We start from the raw sequence: 11,602 nt of genomic DNA on the forward strand, positions 1-11,602 counted from the left end.
AATCATCTTCTCTATGCCTATAAAAATTCATCCTGGGATTTTGTTTAGAATTGTGATAAATCTACAGTTCAATCTGGGGTTATTTGACACCTATATTATGTTGAGTGTTCCAATCCATAAAAATAATATGTCTTTCAATTTATTCAGATCCTCTTTATTTCTTTTATTGGCATTTTGTAGTTTTCAGCATACAGATGTTGTCCCTATTTTGATAGATTTATACTTATTTCATTATTTTTGAAACTATTATAAATTATAGTCATATTATAAGTTAGTTTTCAATTTTTATTGCTAATATGTAAAAATATAAAATTTTTTTTTGTGTTGATTTTGCAACCTGTAATCATGATAAGCTCATTTATTAGTTCTAGGAGGTATTTTTGTATATCCCTTGAGAAGTTCTACATAAACAATCATGTTATCTGTGAAGAGCAGTAGTTTTATCCCTTTCTTTCTAATCCGTAAGCCCTTTATTTTTCATGCTTTGTGTTATGGCTACAACCACTAGCTGCTGCAAGAGGCGAGGAACACAATCCGCCCCGGAGCTTTGTGATAAAGCGTGACCCTGCCAGCACCTTGAGTTCAGATTCCTGGCTTCCAGAACTGTGAGACAATACATTTCTGTTGTCTTAAGCCACCCAATTTGTGTTAATTTGTTACAACAGCCACAGGAAACCTGAATGTTTGTTTTTATTGGTTTTCTTTTTTCAAGTCAAGTATGTTTAGTTCTAAATATTTCCATTTGGTTCTTCTTTTTGTTCTATTTCTTTGCTGAGACATTCTGTCTGCTACTGTTTGCTTCTCAGAGTCCTCAAATCGCTTTTCCATGCATTCTGTCCAGGTTTTCTAGCGATATTCAATGAGAAGGGCAGGAGAGAGTATGAATACCCTATCTTATCTTGAACTAAATACTCCTAAAAGGATTTTTATGCGTGATATTTTTAAAAATCACATTGTAATGATAATTTTAACAAGATTTACTCTACAGTAAGGTGAGTAGTGAATGTACAATCCAACAGGCTATATTTGGCAAATTATTAATGTTGCAGTGGCCCATTCTATGCAATAGGGACAAGATGGTGATGGTGCCAATCATATGGACTGATGGAAAATGATCAGTTAGAGCCTCTGTCATTTGTGAAAATATTGTCAGTTTCAATGATGAAGTATCATTCACTTCTAAGCAGATGATACTACAGTAGAACAGGCTGGAGGAAAAATTTGAGAGGTTAAGACCAGTCAAATGATACAAAGACACATATGGACCTTATAATAAAGCTGTTGGGGTATCTTCTACTTCCAATGCCAAATCCTGATGATTAGTGGTTTTGCCATATTTGAGACTCTAGCACTGTGATCAAAATTTTATACACATATATGTATGTTTGCACATTATATAATATATAAATACAATATAAACATATACACATGTATATGTGTACTATATATATATGTATGTATATGTATGTGTGTATATATAGAGAGAGCAAGAGACAGAGAGATGCTCTAATTTTTACTATTTTAAATAAATATATGCATTGCAAGTACTGACAAATTAAAGTATTTTTTTGTGTCTGTAACTAAGGCTTTTATCTTTTCTTTTGTCTTCTACTTTTAGTTTAGTTTAAATGTGATGGATCCCATTTGTCAGTATAATTTACCATAACATACTTTGTGTACTATATGTCCTGTTACATTGTGTGTTCCAAAGCATCTTTTCAAATACAGTGATTATTCTGATCAAGCTATCCAAATATCTGTAATTTATAAGAGATGTTATTATATATTTCTTGTAAAAGATGATTTATTACCTATATGATTCATATCTGTTAATTAAGTCAGATTTTCTAAATACCCCTACTAGGAAAAACTTCTTCAGATATGCATTTGTGAGGGGTATGATCTCAGAGGTTGCCTCTATTTAGAATCCTAGAATTCTAAAATTAGATTTCTTTCTACTCTCATGCAATTCAGATTTTTAACTAATTCAAACCGCCATTTCATTAGTCTCTATTTCTGAAGTTTGACTGTGCTTGTCCTGAATCTCGGTTTTGATTATCGTATAATTCCAAAGAATAATTTGGTGCCCTAGTAAACATCGTTCTGTCCATTCGAACCCCTGAGCCCTTCTTTTCCTACTGTAAAGATGTCATTTCAAGCAGCAACTTTTGTTTGACTTGAGCAGGAGCTTTAAGATCTTTTTCAGCTGCAGAGCCTAAAATTTAAACTATCACCCTGGGTCAAAAATGCAGACTTTAAAGTCAAGAGTTTCTACAAGGCTGTGACAACAATGAGCAAGAACGTGTGAGCATTGCTGAGATTATTTCTCCCATGTACCCATGTAAAGTGCTATTTATGTCACTGTGGTATCTAGTACCAAGGGACAGCAGCCAGGATGTTTTTTGTACTGTTTTTGGTGAAATTTCCTCAGGGGAGGGCAGGAAGGAAGCTCAACACTAAGAAACTGATTCTTAGTATTTGTAGCTCTCTGAAAAATCTTCTGATGTGATTGAGTTAAGCTTTGTCAGTTAAAGAGCATAGTGTTTTAATAATATTCTCTAGTTTTCTTATATAAATACAAACTTAAATTTGTCTAACACATAGGCATTTTAGTGGGCCAATTATATGATGTGACTTAAAAGAGATCAAGGAAATATGTCAACCTCTTGATGAAGGTCTGTCCCCAAATAAAATTTCCACTGATCGCTGAAGTTTATTTGAAAACTCCAATGTCAACTGTTAGCACCTAAGCTGGTCAATGCACTGAGGACCTACAGGCTCAGAAAGGTAAGGCAGGGAGCATTTGACGAGAGAGCATTCAGTGAGGTTGAAGGGTCGAATAATAGAGGTGTTAAAGTGTAGAAAGAGAGGATGTGAGAACCTGGAAAGGCACTGATCCATAGAGAGCAAAAGGCAGTGGAAATGAGGGAGATTCCAGGAGGGAAAAGGAGTTGGTGGGGGCATAAATGGAGGGTGATCAGGTTTAGAGGGCATATCGATAAATTGATATGGCTCTGCATAAAGCCAGACATGAATTTCCACACAGGCACAATTCCAAAGATAACAACTCACCACTTAGAACCGCTCTCCACCCCACACACACATGCAGCTCTGCTCAGTGTTCACACACCTGCTGAGTCGATCTCAATTGCAAGAAACCCCAAAACATAATTGGAGCAAATGCACTATACTAATGCAAGATGTTAATAATAGGGGATACTAGGGGAGCGGGGAGAAGAGGTGTATGGGAACTCTATATGCTCCACTCAACTTTTCTGTACATCTAAAACTGCTCAAAATATAAAGTCCATTAATTAAGAAAAGAAAAACGTAAAATCTAAGATAGATGGAACTCCTGGTAATTTCTCAGAACCAGCCTTTTGCTGGACCAGCATTTTAAACAAAGCTGCTATCCCATGATGCGATACCTCTGTGGTTGATGTTTAAGCCTTTGGGGTTCTCGTGGTCCGTGTATTGGAATGTGAGGACCGTTCTTTTTATTAAGGTTGCTTGTCAGTGAGGTCTAGTGATGTTATTTTCTAGCAGTCATGTTTTCCTTTGAAGTAATCAGCAGTGAGTTCCTGATTGGTAACTGTAAGTTATTTATTTATGAATTTATGAAACAAGACGATTGTAAGTGTCATGAATATCATGAATGGTGAAATACAGAGTAATAAGGAAAGACATAACAAGGTGAACAAACCTAATATGAGATCAAGGAAAACTTCCTAAAAGGGTATGCAATACTGAAATCAGTCACTTTTTAAAAATGTGAATGCAGAGAGTGTGAGGGATGTGAGGTGCACCGTGAAGGGAGTGAGCATTACCCATCCACAATTGCTGCCGTTATTGATTAGGACCCCTGGATTGGATCCACTTGAAGGGTTACTGACTTCTACCCATGTTTTAATACACGTATCCACAGATGGAATGCCTCTGTCTCTGTAAGACACCAGAAACCAAGCACCAATCTCGGGATTTCAATGTACAGAGGGAACCGGGCAATCCTGAACCCTTCATTGAAAGAAGACAAGAACGTTGGCGGATTTCTACAGATGGGGAAGATAGAGAGAGAAAGGCCATGTGAGTGCTAAATTGGGGGATGTGGGGAGGTTTTAGTCTCTTCCTGATTTCAAAGAGCTCATTTATTGTTAGGGAAATAAGTTTCAGATTGTCAAGCACTACAGGTATTTTTATTTATTTATTTATTTTTTGTGAGGAAGACAGGCTCTGAGCTAACATCTATTGCCAATCCTCTTCCTTTTTTTTTTTCCCCAAAACCCCAGTAGATAGTTGTATGTCCTAGTTGCACATCCTTCTAGTTGGTGTATGTGGGCCGGGGCCTCAGCATGGCCAGAGAAGTGGTGCGTTGGTGCGCTCCAAGGATCCGAACGCGGGCCGCCAGTAGCGGAGCATGCACACTTAACCACAAAGCCACGGGCCGGGCCCAGGTATTTTTTACACAATTTTTAACTGTTTTTGTTATAAGAATGTGTATGATTGTTATATGTCTAAGAATAACCACGTTTGCTTTTATGGCTTCTGAGTTTCATGTCATTTTTGGATATTTAGACTGAGCCCATAAAACATTTAAAATTTTTTGCTCAGGTGTAGTATATAGCCTCATTTCAGATAGAAACATTGACAAAATGATTGATGGTGCAGGAGGACCATTAATTAATGGAGAAGACCACCTCTTCATCCATTTTGTATTTAATGGAGTTGAGTGATGATAAAATGTTGAGAAATATGAGAGAAAAGTGAAGAGGAAATGAGTTTTAATTATCTATGGAAATAGAAGGAAATTCAGGTGGATTATTTTGAGTGAGATGGTGAAAAGAAGCATGAGCTGGAACTGAACAGGTGAAGAGGGACTTTGATGTGGGAAGTAGTGACATGGATATGAGAAATTTATTTAAGGGACTAGATATAAATAACAGCCAGGAGTGATATGTATTTATTGAGAATGAGGGAATTACTTGGATGAGAGTCACAGTGACGGTTCACATTTCATATTTGCCGAGAAAGTATTGGAGTGAGAGGATTATATTCATAGTGAGGCAGGGGAAACAGACAGGACCCAGATTAAATGAAATAAGGGACAGCAGCTTTTGTTTAAGATTCATTTTGCACCAGGTTCATGGGGACAAGCACTATCAGCAACCTTGACACCCATGCAATACTAATTCTTGAAATCAAAAAAATTGAAGTTCAGATATGCTAAATAACTGGCCCAAGGATACCGAATTTGGAAGTTCTCATGCCATAATTTATACTACATTTGTCTGATTCCAAGTGCTTTTCATTTGTACATGTTCAGTCCTGATTCCCTGAATGTATGCATGTGTGTGTCATCTATAATGTGTGTGACTTTAGGCAAGTTTCTTCATTTCACTTAATATCTCTGAAGCTTTCTTTTTTCCCCCTATATACTACATAACCCCCCATATACAATATCTATGTTAAAAGAATGCTGTGATTAAAAATTATGTATGTAAAAGCCTTGGTTCCAGGCCTGCAGTATAGCAAGTGTTTAATATTTGGTATTGAGGAGTTCAAGCCAAACCTCTTAGTCTTTCTTCCCAGTCTCACCTTGTCTAAATAACTTCCTGTATGAAGGATGTGCATATAACTTTTCTAATGTAATGGTTTCTTCCACATTTTTTGGACTTTAATCTAATCTGGGTCTCCATGACATCATCCTTCTCTGTAACTTGAAATAGATTGAGTGGTATCAATTGCTAGTCATCTCTCCACCGTCTGAGCTGGAACTGCAGAGAGTTTGTAGATCTTTGTCTGATTCTAGAAAGAGCTGTTATTTGTGACTCTACTGCATTAACTTCATTTTCCCTAAATGGTAAACATTAATATTACTCAGAGTGACTCCCATTTAAATAGCATTATGTGACCTAAAGTATATGATACATTGTTCCTAAGAAAGCTTCTTGAAAATGCCAAATGTCTTTTAAGGTTAAATGTTAAATATGTCTTTTTAAAATTATCTTTTGTTGTTTTTTGATTTTGCTTTGTTTATTTTTTGTTTTGATGGGAACTATACTCACTGATATTAGCACACTGAAAAAAAATGTAAATTCCCCAGTGAAAACACTTTAAAGGAGACAGTAACAGTACACATATTGAAAATCGATTTTCTTTCTTTTTTTTATTGAGATCATATTGGTTTGTGACAGTATGTAAATTCCAAGTGTACGTCATTATATTTCAGCTTCTGTATAGACTGCATTGTGTTCACCACCAAAAGTCTAGTTCCATCTGTCACCATACGCATGTGCCCCTTTACACCTTTTGCCCTCCCCCCACCCACTTCCCCTCTGGTAACCACCAAGCTGTTCTTTGTACCTATGTGTTTGTTTGTTTATCATTCACATATAAGTGAAATCATACAGTAATTGTTTGTCTCCATCTGATTTGTTTAGCTTAGCCTCATACCCTCAAGGTCTATCTATGTTGTCACAAATGGCACGATTTCATCATTTTATGGCTGAGTAGTATTCCATTGTGTATATATACCACATCTTCTTTATCCGTTCATCCATTGACGGGCACTTAGGTTGCTTCCAAGTCTTGGTTATTGTGAATAATGCTGCGATGAGCATAGGGGTGCACACATCTTTTTGAATTAGTGTTTTCATGTTATTTGAATAAAGACTCAGAAGTGCAGTAGCTGGATCACATGGTATTTCTATTTTTAGTTTTTTGAGAAATCTCCACACTGTTTTCCATAGGGGGTGCACCAGTTTGCATTTCCTCCAGCAGTATATGAGGGTTCCCTTTTTTCCACATCCTTTCCAACACTTGTTATTTCTTGTCTTTTTAATAGTAGCCATTCTGACTGGTGTGAGGTGATATGTCATTGTGGTTTTGATTTTCATTTCCCTAATAATTAGTGACGTTGAACATCTTTTCATGTGCCTGTTGGCCATCAGTATATCTTCTTTGGAAAAATGTCTCTTCAGATCTTCTGCCCATTTTTTGATCGAGTTGTTTGTTTTTCTGCTGTTGAGTTGTATGTGTTCTTTATATATTTTGCATATTAACCTTTCAATGGATATATGATTTGCAAATATCTTTTCCCGATTGGTGGGTTTTCTTTTCATTTTGTTAATGGTTTCCTTTGCTGTGCAGATTCTTTTTAGTTTGATGTAGTCCCATTTGATTATTTTTTCTTTTGTTTCCCTTGCCTAAGGAGATATGATGTTCAAAAAGACATTGCTAAAACCAATGTCAAAGAGCATACTGCCTATGTTTTCTTCTAGGAGTTTTATGGTTTCAGGTCTCACAGTCAAGTCTTTAATCCATTTTGAATTAATTTTTGTGTATGGTATAAGATAATGGTCTACTTTCATTCTTTTGCATGTGGCTGTCCAATTTTCCCAAAACCATTTATTGAAGAGACTTTCCTGTCTCCATTGTATGTTCTTGGCTCCTTTGTAGAAAATTAACTATCCATAAATGTGTGGGTTTATTTCTGCGTTCTCAATTCTTTTCCATTCATCTATATGTCTGTTTTTGTGCCAACACCATGCTATTTTGATTACTATAGCTTTGCAATATATTTTGAAATCAAGGAATGTGATACTTCCAGCTTTATTCTTTTTTCTCAGGATTGCTTTGGCTATTCGGGGTACTTTGTTTTTCCATATAAATTTTAAGATTCTTTTTGCTGTTTCTGTGAAAAATGTCATTGGGATTCTGATTGGGATTGCATTGAATCTGCAGATTGCTTTAGTTAACATGGACATTTTACCTATGTTTATTCTTCCAATTCATGAACAGGGAATGTCTTTCTACTCTTTACATCTTCTTCAAATTCTTTCAATAATGTCTTATGGTTTTTAGCATATAGGTCTTTCATCTCCTTGGGTAAATATAGTCCTAGATATTTTATTCTTTTTGTTGTGATTTTAAATGGGATTGTATTCTTGATTTCTCTTTCTGCCAGTTTGTTGTTAGTGTATAGAAATACAACTGATTTTTGTATGTTAATTTTGTACCCTGAAACTTTACTCTATTTGTTTTTTATTTTTAACAGTTTTTTGGCGTATTTTTTTAGGATTTTCTATGTATGGAAACATGGCATCCAGAAATAGTAACAGGTTTACCTTTCCTGCCCAATTTGGATCCCTTTTATTTCTTTTTCTTGCCTAATTGCTCTGGCTAGGACTTCCAACATTACATTGAATAAAAGAGGCAAAAGTGGGCATCCTTGTCTTGTTCCTGTTCTTAAAGGAATAGCTTTAAGTTTTTCACCATTGACTATGATGCTAGCTGTGGGTTTGTCATATGTGGCCTTTATTATGTTGATGTATGTTCCTTATGTATCCATTTTATTGACAGTTTTTATCATAAATGGATGTTGAATCTTGTCAAATGTTTTCTCTATATCTATTGAGATGATCATGTGATTTTTATTCTTCATTTTGATAGTGTTGTGTATCACATTGATTAATTTGCAGATGTTGAACCATCTCTGTGTCCCTGGAATAAATATCTCTTGATTGTGTTGTATGACCCTTTCAATGTATTATTGTATTCAATTCGCTAATATTTTGTTGAGGATTTTTGTATCTCTGTTCCTCAGAGATATTGGCCTATAATTCTCCTTTTTTGTGTTGTCTTTGTCTGGTTTTAATATCAGGGTAATGTTGGCCTCATTAAATAAGTTAGAATGGATCCCATCCTCTTCAATTTTTTGGAAGAGTTTGACAACAATAAGTATTAAATTTTCTTTGAGTGTTTGGTAGAACTCACAAGAGAAGCTGTCTGGTCCTGGTCTTTTGTTTTTTGGGAGGTTTTTGATTATTGTTTTAATGTCTTCACTTGTGATTTGTGCATTCAGATTCTCTACTTCTTTGTGATTCAGTTTTGGGAAGTTGTATGATTCTGAGAATTTATTCATCTATTCTAGGTTATCCAATTTGTTGGTGTATAGTTTTTCATGGTATTCTCTTATAATCCTTCATATTTCTGTGGTATCTGCTGTAATTTCTCCTCTTTCATTTCTGATTTTATTTGAACCTTCTTTTTTTTTTCTCGGTGAGTCTAGATAAAGGTTTGTCAATTTTGTTTATCTTTTTGAAGAACCAGTAGTTTCATTGATCCTTTCTATTGTCTTTTTAGTCTCTATTTCATTCCTTTCCTTTCTGATATTTATTATTTCCTTTCTTCTACTGGCTTTCAGCTTTGTTTGTTCTTCTTTTGTACTAGTTCTTTTAGGTTTAGTATTAGATTGTTTATTTCAGATTTTTCTTGTTTGTTGAGGTAGGCTTGTATTGCTATATACTTTCCTCTTAGTACCACTTTGGCTGTATCCCATAAGTTTTGGTATGTTGTGTTTTCATTTTCATTTGTCTTCAGGTATTTTTTTATTTCTCTTTTGATTTACTTATTGATACATTGGTTGTTCAGTAGCATGCTATTTAGTCTCCACATATTTGTGACTTTTCCAGGCTTCTTGTAGATGACTCCTAGTTTCATATCATTTTGGTCAGAAAAGATGTTTGATATGATTTCAATCTTCTTAATTTAATTGAGGCTTGTTTTGTTTTGCAGCATATGGTCTATCTTTGAGAATGTCCTATGTACAAGAAGAATGTGAGAAGAATGTGTATTCTGCTGTTTTTGGATGGAATATTATATATATATCTATTAAGTCCATCTGGTCTAGTGTTTAATTTAAGGCAATGTTTCCTTGTTTACCTTCTATCTGAATGATCTATCCATTGGACTAAATGGGGTGTTAAAGCCTCCTACTATTTTTATGTTGCTGTGAATTTCTCCCTTAGGGTCTGTTAATAGTTGCTTTATATACTTTGGTACTCCTATGTCAGTGCATATATGCATATATATTAATAAGTATTGTGTCTTCTTGGTGGAATGTCCCCCCCCCTTTTTTTTGTGTGAGGAAGATCAGCCCTGAGCTAACATCCATGCTAATCCTCCTCTTTTTGCTGAGAAAGACTGGCTCTGAGCTAACATCTATTGCCAATCCTCCTCCTTTTTTTCCCCAAAGCCCCAGTAGATAGTTGTATGTCATAGTTGCACATCCTTCTAGTTGCTGTATGTGGGATGCTGCCTCAGCATGGCTGGAGAAGTGGTGCGTCGGTGCGCACCCAGGATCTGAACCTGGGCTGCCAGTAGTGGAGCGCACACACTTAACCGCTAAGCCACGGGGCCGGCCCAGGAACGTCTCTTTTATCATTATACAATGTCCATCTTTGTCTCTTGTTATCTTTTTTGGCTTGAAGTCTGTTTTATCTGATATAAGTATGACTACACCAGCTTTCTTTTGGTTGCCATTTGCTTGGAGTATCATCTTCCATACCTTTACTCTGAGCCTATGTTTGTCTTTAGAGCTGAGATGTGTTTCCTGGAGGCAGCATACTGTTGGGTCTTGTTTTTTAATCCACCCAGCCACTCTGTGTGTTTTGATTAGTGAATTAAATCCATTTGCATTTTGAGTGATTATTGATATATGAGGGCTTGATACTGCCATTTTATCTTTTGTTTTCTTGTGGTTCTATATTTCCATTGTTTCTTTTTCCTTGTATTTCTGTCTGCCATTTCAGTTTGTTGGTTTTTTGTGATATGTTTTTCAGTTTCCTTTTACTTATGTTATATGACTCTGCTCTGATTTTTTGTTTTGTGGTAACCTTGAGCTCTCATAGATGAGAGAGTTCTTTTTCTGCTAACAGCATCTTATCTCCCTTAGTCTGTGCAGGTCTGTCCTTTCCCTCTTCCCCTTCTATTTTTTTTTTTTTCTGAGGAAGATTCACTCTGAGCTAACATCTGTGCCAATCCTCCTCTATTTTGTATGTGGGTCACCACCACAGCATGGACACCAACAAGTGGTCTTCCAGGTCTGTGCCTGGAAGCCAAACCTGGGCCACTGAGGTGGAGCATGCTGAACTTAACCACTAGGCTACAGGGGCAGTCCCCCCTTCTATGTTTTTGTTATCATAAATTATCCTTTTTTGTGTTGTGAGTTTGTTACCAAATTGAAGTGGTTATAGTTATTTTTTATGCTTTCTTTCCCTTTAGCCTTTATGCTATAATGGTGTACTAACCAATTCTGATATAGAGTTGCAATTTTCTAATTCTGTCTGTCTATTTATCACTGTATTCAAAGCTTTGTAAACCTTTGTCTTTTTTTTCAGGTAGGAGAGTCCTTTCAACATGTCTAGTAAGTCAGGTCTAGTGGTGATGAACTCTCTCAGCTTTTGTTTGTCTGGGAAAGCCTTTATTTCTCCTTCATTTGAAGGATAACTTTGCTGGATAGAGTATTCTTGGCTGACAGTTTTTGCCTTTCAATATTTTGGATATATCATTCCACTTTCTCCCAGCCTGTAGAGTTTTTGCTGAGAAATCCAGTGATAGCCTGATAGGGGTTCCTTTGTATGTTATGTTCTTTTCTCTGGCCACCCTCAATATTTTTTTTTTGTCATTGACTTTTGACAGTTTAAATATTATATGCCTTGGAGAAGGTCTTTTTTCATTGAGATAATTAGGAGTTCTATTAGCTTCATGTACTTGTTTATCCAGTTCCTTCCCCAGGTTTGGGAAGTTCTCATCTGTTATTCCT

Source organism: Diceros bicornis, chromosome 41 (assembly GCF_020826845.1).
Source record: "Diceros bicornis minor isolate mBicDic1 chromosome 41, mDicBic1.mat.cur, whole genome shotgun sequence".
Lineage (NCBI taxonomy): Eukaryota > Metazoa > Chordata > Mammalia > Perissodactyla > Rhinocerotidae > Diceros > Diceros bicornis.